Raw genomic sequence first — 10,042 nt, 5'->3', positions numbered from 1 at the left:
CCCTCAAAGGTCTTCTAATTACATAGAGTCACGCACAGAGGTTTTCTAATTGTATTCACAATGAGTCGGTGAAGAGGCATGGTTTATTCTTACCCGGAGTCACGATTGTGCAATTATTATGGAAACCTAATAGAAATGGACAACTGTCCGTGTTACAATTGTTTTCGTTGTAAGATTTTAACTCAAATGCACGAACCGTCAAGTTTGTCAGTGTTTCAAGTCAGAGGTCACCTTCGTGTCTCTTTGTGCTCAAATGCATCCATTGATCTATAACCAGGAGTGGCAAGGTAAAGCTGCTCAGGGAGGCATGCTTGTGTTTTATGTGGAGTCACATTCGTGCGTTAATTGCGGAAAGCAAACGTGCGTGTTACAATTAAGTCACTAGAAGATTCAAGGCTGTGCCTCTGCTTTGTAGATGATTCTGCTAAAACGCGGACAAAACCAAGTGAATGAAGTGATGGCAGAACCACGGCTTTTCAAGAACGAGACACACAGTCCTGCCTTCGGCATTGTAAAGCACTGTTCTACATGCCACACACAGGCACGGCCATGATTCCACGTGCCTTAGTAGTAACAGCAAACGTCGTGAACCTACTGTCAGGCACTATATCCATTTGTAAAAACAGAAACGCAACCACAACTATGACCCATTGTGTTTGAAATCTTTGCATCACAGAAGCACCGCGTGAAGGCACATGAGGCACGGTTGGACACGCATCACAAGCACGGTTATTTGAACTACTTACAGTCATGCATTCATAATAGAAGAACATGCGTTAGAACAGGCGAGGCACAGTTACCACGAAAGCCGCGGTTATGCAGCCCAGAAGCACAACCCAGATTATATGCTTAAAAACGTATTCGTTCCATAACGGCGGGCGTGATCATGCAACTGTGAGAGTCACGGTTGAACACTCACCGGTGGCATGGCTGTGGCTGCCTGTGCCCTTAGGTTAATTTTATCTCTCTGTCACGCAGCAGAGAAGCATGCTTGTATGCTTACGACATCCACGTGCAAAAACTGAGGCGGCTGCGGAAAATAACAAGGAAACCTGTGTCTCTGATATTTTCGTCCGCAGAGTAAAAAAACATAAAGAAGCAAAAGGCGTTCTTATTTAAATTTGTTTTGTTTCTATAACTGTAGCAAATTAACTTACAACCCGTTCTTATAACCACAGCACAAGAAAATAAACAATCCCAACCAATTTCTTGCTATTGCATCGCTCCACGTGCGGCCTTGTTTTTGAATGTTCAATGATCCAGACTTCCTTCCCGACCCTTGTGCAAACCGACCCTTCTGCGTTGCTATTCAACCTATTTACCTGTAAAATTAATATTCATACATAAAAACAGAGTGAAAGATTGCAGTCATCACTATTTTTTCCTCACGTCTTGTTTAAGCTGCATTATTACCTTTTAATTTTTCTATTCATATTGTTCTTCGGTACCAAAAAGTCTCCACTCAGACCTTTCCTTTCTGGAAATGGACTGCGCAGATTCCGTGCCTTGTCCCGGGCTTCCCTGCACGCATTCTGTGTGCCTGGCTTGTGTCATGTTTGATTCTGGCGTAGATGCAAGACTTTGGTAAATGCTCCCTGCTGTCAGTGGGGTCGTTGGAATTGCCGGCGTCTGACGTCTTCCTCCTGGGCTTGGAGTGCATTGTCCTGAGCCGTTTGATGTCCTCGATGGTGTTGTTGGTGTTGTCGGCCATTTCATTGACCTTGCCCTCTTCTCTAGCTGCGATTTCCTCTTTTCCTCTTCAATCCTCATCCTCTCTTGCACTTCTGGGTTATCCGGACAGTCTGTTTTCCTGTGACCCTTTTCTCGACAACGGCCGCACTTGGTTGCGGCTTTGAAGCCTTTTCCTTTCTTCTCAGAACCAGCTTTGATTCGATCTCCTTTTTTAGTAACCTTTGAGCCACTCATGGGAGGGTTCTTGAGAGTTTCAACAAGAATGCCTGTGTCTGGTTCCTCGGCAAGTGCCGCCATGACTTTTATTTTCATGTCTACCGTACACTCACGCAGCACAAGGTATGCCTTCTCTTTTCTGCATGCATTTGAACAGATATCCGTCAACTCAGTGTAAGCGAGGCCGAATCTCATAGTTTCATCGTCTTGTATGCTCATGCTATCACCTTCACTTGTAGACAGAACTTTCAGACTCTCTGATAGATTCTTGGTCCATCTGGGGATGACAAAGGATTTTGGAAGTTGATCAACCATGCCTGTTTGGTCCATCACCTTAAGCACATGGCAGCACTGAATGCCATCCCTACTCATTTTCTTGCAGCTGCAACTGTATATTTATTTTTGCTCATCCACATCTACCCCGAACTCAGACCTATCAAATTCCTCACCGGGATAAGGTCTCCACACTTTATCTCCAGGATCAATAATCTTTTTTTAAAATACTGCCTCCCCTTTGTCAGATCAGAGTACTTGAAGTAAGTTCGGTTCCCTAGCTCCAGCTGGAATTTCCTGAAAATTTCATTCGTGTATACTTGACTTGCTTGTCTTTCAATCGGAAAACCCGTCTCTAGTGATGGCGCCTTCTCTTCTGTTCGGTATCTTTTCTTATCAAGCGTGGCGAGGCAATTTTACTGAATCGTGTGATACGCTTCAACAAACCTTTTTATAGTGTCCGAGTGGTCGACGTAATTCTTCCACATAGAATTCGTGCTCTCACTGCGAGTGGTTGTTGACGAGAAAGGATAGAAACAGTCCTTGAAGTAGGCCGACACCGAAAAAGTTTGGAGTTCCCATAGCGTGTTCAGATGTTTGTTGCCTTCCGCCTTGTGCAGAGAAATTGCTGCTTTCCAGGCACGCTCAAACTCGTCTTGATCTAGTGAGTTTTTGACGATTCAAAATATATCATCAGACATCCCTGGGTGCTGCGCAAACACTACTGCGTTATTTTCCTTCAGGTTCTTCCTAATATGCCACCAGCAGAACCTGTGCCTCGTCCTCTGAAGAGCTTCCTTTATTGCAGTCTTCATCGCCTGGTCCTGGTCTGTTATTATGTATTTCGGCTCTTTACCTCCCATTGCCTCGACAAACATGCTTAGGAGCCACTTGAACGACCCTATTTTCTCATCCTTCAAAAGGCCTACCCCAAATAGGACGGTCGACCCGTGGTTGTCGACACCTATAATTGGTGCAAATGGCAAGCCATATATATTCGTAGAGAATGTGGTGTCAAAAGACACGAAATCTCCATACAGATCATAATTCATCTTACACAGGGAGTCTGTCCAGAACAGGCTGCGCACTACATTGTTCTTTGTCTCTTCCACATGGTGGAATCCCGGCCTCTGCCTCTGCATATCAGCAAACAGTTTCATGGTGTCTGTGATATCAGTGCCGCGCTCTCCAGCCCTCTCCCGGCATGCAATGTTGCTTATGTCAATCGTGTCGAACATAATTTCTCGCCTTGATTTCCCCATGGCAGCAAAAATCTGCATAACCTTCCTTGGTTCTAACCTCGCCTTCTGCAGCACTTGTATAAAGAATTTCTCCTGAGGTGTCATCTTCTTATAGCATCTCATGAATTTCAGCATCCAATCAGATGGGTGAAGCTCGTGGTTGTGCTCTAGACGCACGTTCTTCAGATACCATTTCCTCCTATCTGTATCCCTCTTGGCTGTTATTTGGACTCGGCAGCTTGTTCGGATCAAGCAGTTGCTCCTTCTCTCCTTAACATGTCTCTCAGTTGTTTTATTTTGCCCTTCCTTGGTGCACTGAAAAACCTGCTTGTCAAGCTGCTGATCATATGTCGATCTTCTGCTCGTTGATCGTTTGGCAGCAAAGCCAACCTTTCTAGCATATCTACAGAAAAAGAAAAAGCACTCATCCAATGATCTGAATACCATACCACCTTCTGGTTCGACCGCTTCGGTGACCTCCTGAATCGTTGGGTATATGAAATCTTTAAACATGTCATCCATTTCTTTCTCTACAATGGTCGGCGGCGCCATGATGATTCTGTCCACCGTGTCTTCGTTCTTCTAATCGCATTCACTTCTGACGACATCAGTCTCATCACCAGCCACAGGTCCACTTACAGCAGAGCTGCTGCTGCTCTGTTGTTTGTCACGCGCAGCAGAATCGTTTCTGCATGCCACAACCAAATCCATAAATGAGTCTGCCTATCCAATGTTGGATTGTGCAATGTTGCTCCCTGTTTCTCCGGCACTCGAGCAACCAAGGGACTGTGCTACTTCTACCATGCAATCCGTGCTGGCACTGTACACTAATTGCTGCTATGAACGTTGCGTTTCCTTCGAAATGGATGGAGAACTATGACATTTCATTCCCTCGTCTGTTATCCCCTCCGCCAAATCCTGAACACATGGCAAGAAACAGAATTAGATATCCAGAGCAGAATATGGATTTTTTTTAATTTCTAAACAAAAGATTTATATGACTCATCAGGGCTCATCTGGTATACCAAAACCAGACCCGTGCCTCTTCAACGAGTATAAGCAGTACACCAGAGGCACTGTTCACATCACGAATGCGACCATGCTAGACACACATCTGCACAAAGAGGCACAGATGTGCTTCTGTTTACACCATACAACCGGAGACGCACAACAACATCCTATATAAAAGAACAACTGCACATACAGCCGTACAAGACGGACAGCCGTCCTCCTGTTCTCCACTTTACCCTGTTCTCCCATAAAACTGTTTGTGTGTTGAATTGAAAAAGCATAGTTCCGACGTCACCTTTGTTTTACCATGCCTCTCTTGTCCAGCAAATCTTGGCGACAACCTCCGTGCATTGGTGATTTTGCTGACGATTTTGAATGCCATCGAAGATCCTTTGGAAGGACCCCTCATGTTGAACGCCACAGGTGATCTTTTCAAAGGACCTTGCCTTATGTTTTCATCAATTTGTGGACTACCACGATACTTTCTTCCTTCCTCGTACACCTATGTGTGGAAGATACTGCAATTTAAATATACCAGACGAAAACAAAGAAAAAATTGCTCACAAAAAAATATACATTTGCTATAAATGTTGTTGCACGTTCGTATATGCTGTCACCTGTATTGCTTTCTGATTCTGCTGTATGGTAGAGCTTATTGCTGCTATGTTTTATTTTGTCGTTAGGCTCTTCTTGCTTGTGCAAACCGTACCGAATCCTTGAACACCAATGCTTTTGTTGCCAATGATCCTTCTGCTTGCATCAAAGGAAATTTTGTTACCCTGCACCTCTTCATTATGACCGTTTACAAACGCTGGGCCGTCACAACGCCCTCTCTACGCCTTTGTGGGCATCTGTGCCTTCAAACCAAAAAATAATGAGATGCACGTGCGACCAAAGCTTCCACATAGGTTAAAACCAGCGTTTGGTATTTTCGTCGTTACCTGGACAATCTGCTTAGAGGAGTCTCTGCTGCTTAGAATGCTCCTCTTGGCAGGTGTCTCTTGCACACCATGCTCCTGGTTGGGGCGTTTGCCAAGAACTTGTATCTCACTCTTGACTCCAATTATTCCAGCCCGCATGGCATGTGCGTGTTTGACAGCATCTGCATCCTTGATCTTCTTCTCGTTTTGTAGTAATTTTTTTTCTTCCACCTCTCGATACTCAACTGCAAAGTAGATGCACATGATAAACAGATATTACAGATTCATCCAGGATATATAAATCATTTTTGTTTTTGTTAATGATCTACTATTTGGTGTTCTCAGTGGTGACACCTTGATAGCAAACGTCCTAGGAATAAAAGACCAAACACTAATGTTCAACTGCCTTACTATTACCTGCCTCCCATAATCCTTGCCGATGTCATTCAAAGACCGACCGTCCCTGTTGTCCTGACCAGATGACGCACTCCTGAACATCTGCCCCGAAAAAGAGACGTAAAAAATATAAAGGTTATAAACCTGCAGTATCAGTGTTGAAACTTTTCAAAGTCGTTATCAACAGAGATATATTTTTCATTAAACTACAACCTCAACCAAAGTGAGATCCTCTCATGCTAATTTTCTTGTGTAACACTTAACACAAAGATAACCATGAAACCTAACAAAAGTAACAACCTCATATTACAAGGACGAGAGGATACAAAACAAAAAACAAATTCAAATCAAAGCTACAGTGTAAAACTAAACAGTCTTATTCTATGAATCCCGACCACAACAAATTCATTAACGAATTGAATCTCGTGTATCAGGAATCGCCACACAAAAGGTGCGTTGATAAATTCTTTACTAACCTTTGATTGCCGAATCTTATGCGCTGACTGTTCGGAAGTCACACCTTTCTAAATTTTGGGGGGATCTGCTTCACTGCAGTTTGTCAGCGACCCCCTTCAATGATTTTGAATCTCGGAGAGAGAGAAAAGAGAAAGAGAGAGGGAGAGATAGAGAGGCTACTTCGTTTTTTGCGTGCAGGAGAAGAATAACCTGATAGGTGGGGTGAGTTTTGCGACGCATGAAAGATGGGCATGTTTTTTGGGCGTGAGGAGATGTGGTAGGTCGACTTCACTTGACCATCCACGACACTGACAAGTGGGCTCTCAGTCACTAATTCCTCTAAGTCTCTCACTAACTTGTGGGGTCGGCCTTATATGAGTCCTACGAGGAGTACCTCCATCTGAGGTGTGAAAATGTGGTAGGTGGACTTCAAGCTCATACTAACATGTGGGATCTCAAATAGTTCCTCCAAATATTTGACTAACTTGTGGGGTCGTCCGCAGATGAGTTCCAGATCTCTCTCCATCTAGCATAGGTGGCGACAAGCGAGCTCTCCAAAGGAAAGCCAATCCTGATCCCTCCGCAGAGTTCGCTCGTCACTGAAAAATTATCGGTCTCCTTCATCTCAATCGCCGTGGATCTCCTGTTCAGGTAATCCATTGCATTCTCGCCATGATTATGCCACTGATTCAACGTTTGAACAAAAAAAGTACCAGTGCTAGCAATTCCGCGGGCTGCGTACACACCGCATGTGCGCAACACAACAGGTGGGGCGCGATTTGAATATCGGTTCCGCATCCAATTATCTTTAGCTGGTCCGTGCTCAAACTGTTGCGCCGTCTTAACAGCAGAGGGGTTGCGGATTTAAAATTAGGACTCAGCTAACCTCACTTTAACCATGCAAACTGCATGCTTGCGCCGTGGTTTTGCTAACTTGAGTTATATCTCCAGCCATGCAAAACTTAAGCACTCGTCTTAGCTAACCAACTAGAGACAGGTCAAATAATTTGTATAGATCCTCAATCTATAGCAGATATCCAAAGGATTTACGTCCATTTTTGCAAAGCAGTTACTAACTCAGAGTTAGAACCCGTCTTAGCTAACCAGCCCGTTGATGATAGTCTCACATGGACTGCTAACAACTGTCTTACATAGTTGACCTAGTTACGATGGCGTCTCATGACCTCTTATGTAGAGTTCGATGAGATGGATTCCACCCCACAGTTGTCGGAGACTCAGTCTCAGTCTGTCGATGGCACGGAGATTGTCACCCAAGATTTCATGGTTCATGACCAACTAGAGACAGAGAGACTAAGGATCGAGTTAAAACATGCAGCGCACAAAAAGCTTGTTGAAGAGTACAGGACAAAGAAGCAGCTTGCTGCCTCGAAGTAGGTGTTTTTTATCATGCATCTCGCGTGTGTCATTGAAATTTCTTTGGAAATCAATGCCTCTCATTCTAGCTGCATTTTTAATCACGGCTTAAATATTTATCTCTATTTTGCCGACTCGGCGTTTATATCTAAGCTTCTGCCAGAAAAAGCATGTGGTTAAACAATAAATTTGCTAAAGGTCATTTCTTATATCTGTCCGCAGAGCTACTGCAATGGGTGAATACGAAGAAGAGTTCAGCACAAAACTTTGCTTCTAGAAATTCATTTCTATCTGTGAAAAGCTAACAGAGCCACAAAAACATCTAGTCAGAGATATTGGTTTTGGGTACCTACTAGATCTGTGCTGTCGCGAGCTTCCATGGTGTTTCGTTCGCTGGCTTGTCCACTATTTTGATTGCCCTTCCAGGTGTTTCATACTGCCTAGTGGATACATATTCCTTATCAACTTGTACACCATGCACCGGACTTAGGAATTCCACTGGGCGGGCACAGTATCCCTAGAAAATACTTAGAAGCTTTCAGATGTCAGGTTAAGTCTGAAACTCGGTGTGCTGGGCATGCTCCAAACATCAGAGAGTTAACTGATCTAATAACCCCAGAGCTGACAGGAGAAGTGTTTCAACGGGTTTTCGTGATGTTTGCAACAGCGGTATTTCTATGCCCAATGACATATGACTGCGTTAGCCCCGACTATTTAGCCGCTCTAGAAGGACCAGCAAGTAACATATCATCATATGATTGGTCCAATGTTGTCACAGAGAAACTGGTGACATCACTCCAGACCTTCAAGGACAAAGGATTCATAGGCGCCCTGTGTGGCTGCCTCCTGATACCAGTGGTTCGTTCACTAACTTGTACACTTCTTTATACCCACAAGCAGATACAAGAACATGATTAAATTGTACCTCTTCCTCACTTGCAGATAACGTATTTTGAGTACCTGGATATGAAGATTATGGACCTGGAACCTGACACTCCTGCAAGACTTGTCATATGGGACACAGAGGCCGTTAAGAATTATGCTAACATAGACAGCCTATCAACGGAGGACGGAATTTTTGGGAAACACACGGTAAGTCAACTTTTCATCATTTTCCTTTGGCGAACTTTTCGACTCAACATAATGACTTACCTGCCATATATTAACTTAACTTGACTGTAATTTTTTCCTTCCACATGACAGCTGAAAGACATTAGGCGCACACCTTTCCAGCCACCGCCTGGCTTTCAGGCACCATTTTTCCAAATGAGTCCCAGACTAGAAGCCTACATAGAAGAATTTGTGCCTCAAGAAAAACTTTGTTCCATAAGTGATTTCCAGCTTCTGCACATGATTTTATGTTTGAAATGATGTTCCCTAAGTTTTTACGAAACAGATACATATCCTATTATGTTCATCCAGACAGTTTCCTATACTACGTTAGCTGTGATTTTGTGTTAAAACCAGAAGTGCTTCCTATAGGACGTTAGCTGTGCTTTTGTATTAAAAATAGAAGTGCTTCCTATAGTACATTAGCTGTGCTTTTGTGTTCAATATAAAAGTGCTTCCTGTAGTACCTTAGCCATGCCTTTATGTTAAAACCAGAAGTGCTTCATATAGGACGTTAGCCATACTTTTGTGTTAAATATAGAAGTGCTTCCTATACTACGTCAGTTGTGCTTTTCTGTTAAAACCAGAAGTGCTTCCTATAGGAGGTTAGTTGTGCCTTTGTGTTAAAAACAGAAGTGCTTCCTATAGTACGTTAGCTGTGCTTTTGTGTTAAATGTAAAAGTGCTTCCTATAGTACCTTAGTTGTGCCTTTATGTTAAAATCAGAAGTGCTTACCATAGGACATTATCTGTGCTTTTGTGTTAAATCCAGAACTGCTTCCTATAATACGTTAGTCGTGCTTTTGTGTTAAATATAAAAGTGCTTCCTATACTACGTTAACTGCGCATTTGTGTTAGATATACAAGTGCCTCCTATAGTACGCTAGCTGTGTTTTGGTGTTAAAACTAGAAGTGCTTCCTATAATACGTCAGTCGTGCCTTTGCGTTAAAACTAATAGTGCTTCGTATAGTACGTTAGTTGTGCTTTTGTGTTAAAACAAGAAGTGCTTTCATATAATACGTTACCCGTGCTTTTGCGTTAAAACTAACAGTGCTTCCTATAATACGTTAGTTGTGCCTTTGCGTTAAATATAGAAGTGATCCCTGTAGTACGTTACCTGTGCTTTTCTGTTAAAAATACAGGTACTTCCTATAGAACGTTAACTGTGCCTTTGTATTAAATATAGAAGTGCTCCCTATAGTACGTCATCCATGCTTTTTGTGTTAAAACTACAAGTGCTTCCTATAGTACGTTAACTGTGCCTTTGTGTTAAACAAAGAAGTGCTTCCTATAGTACGTCAGCTGTGCCTTTGTGTTAATTCTAACACTGCTTCCTACGACGGGAGATCAACC

The 10,042-nt window shown here is 43.1% G+C and overlaps 1 pseudogene; it reads right to left on the bottom strand.

The window, feature by feature from the left end:
- Nucleotides 1–1,318: 1,318 nt before the first annotated feature.
- On the bottom strand, nucleotides 1,319–6,865 carry LOC125547026 (annotated as a pseudogene).
- Nucleotides 6,866–10,042: the final 3,177 nt, after the last annotated feature.

This window comes from Triticum urartu, chromosome 3, assembly GCF_003073215.2.
Source record: "Triticum urartu cultivar G1812 chromosome 3, Tu2.1, whole genome shotgun sequence".
NCBI lineage: Eukaryota > Viridiplantae > Streptophyta > Magnoliopsida > Poales > Poaceae > Triticum > Triticum urartu.
This window is presented reverse-complemented; position numbering and strand designations above follow the sequence as displayed.